General features: G+C 44.7%; 1 pseudogene; it reads right to left on the reverse strand.

Annotated features, from left to right (window-relative positions):
- Window positions 1–439, reverse strand: part of LOC119588234 — a 2,313-nt pseudogene extending 1,874 nt beyond the window's left edge.
- Between the last annotated feature and the right edge of the window lie 154 nt (window positions 440–593).

Consider the following 593-nt stretch of genomic DNA (forward strand, 5'->3'; position numbering starts at 1 on the left):
AGGCCCAGTCTGATTTCTTGCAAAATTGGGCATCTTGCAACAAAGAACACAAGTGGAGGGAAAAGAAACTTGCAAATGGGCAAAAAAACCTTTCCCCAAGATGGGAGACTTTCCGAGAGAAAAAGCGAGGACGGTTTCCTAGCCTTCAAGGTTAAAACTTTGCATGGAACTTTGTTTTCTTCCCCCCAAAAAAAACCGGGGTTTTGTTTTTAAATTTTGACAGGCAGCTGCCCATCTGGCCCCATTTAAAACTTCGGTCCCTCGAAGAAGTTACCATGTAGGGGAAGGAATTGATATTCTGAACCTAAAAATCCCGGCGAGCCTCTTTTGTCGCTCACCCCTTACAACGCCCTTGATGGAGTTTGGGGTACAACTGACGGGCGAAGGCTGGGGAGCCTAGTGGCCTGGTTTCAAACGATTTTCGGCCGGATTCCCTCATTTGGGGGAAATCCGTTTAACAAACCATTTAAAAACGGAAACTTATACCCCTACTTTTTTACAATCTTTCCAACCACGTTCCCCAAAAACCCCAATTTAACACATTCTACCTTTAGGCGAAAACCAAGGGAAAAAAAAAGCCCCAAAACGTTTTG

Source organism: Penaeus monodon, chromosome 23, assembly GCF_015228065.2.
Source record: "Penaeus monodon isolate SGIC_2016 chromosome 23, NSTDA_Pmon_1, whole genome shotgun sequence".
Classification (NCBI taxonomy): domain Eukaryota; kingdom Metazoa; phylum Arthropoda; class Malacostraca; order Decapoda; family Penaeidae; genus Penaeus; species Penaeus monodon.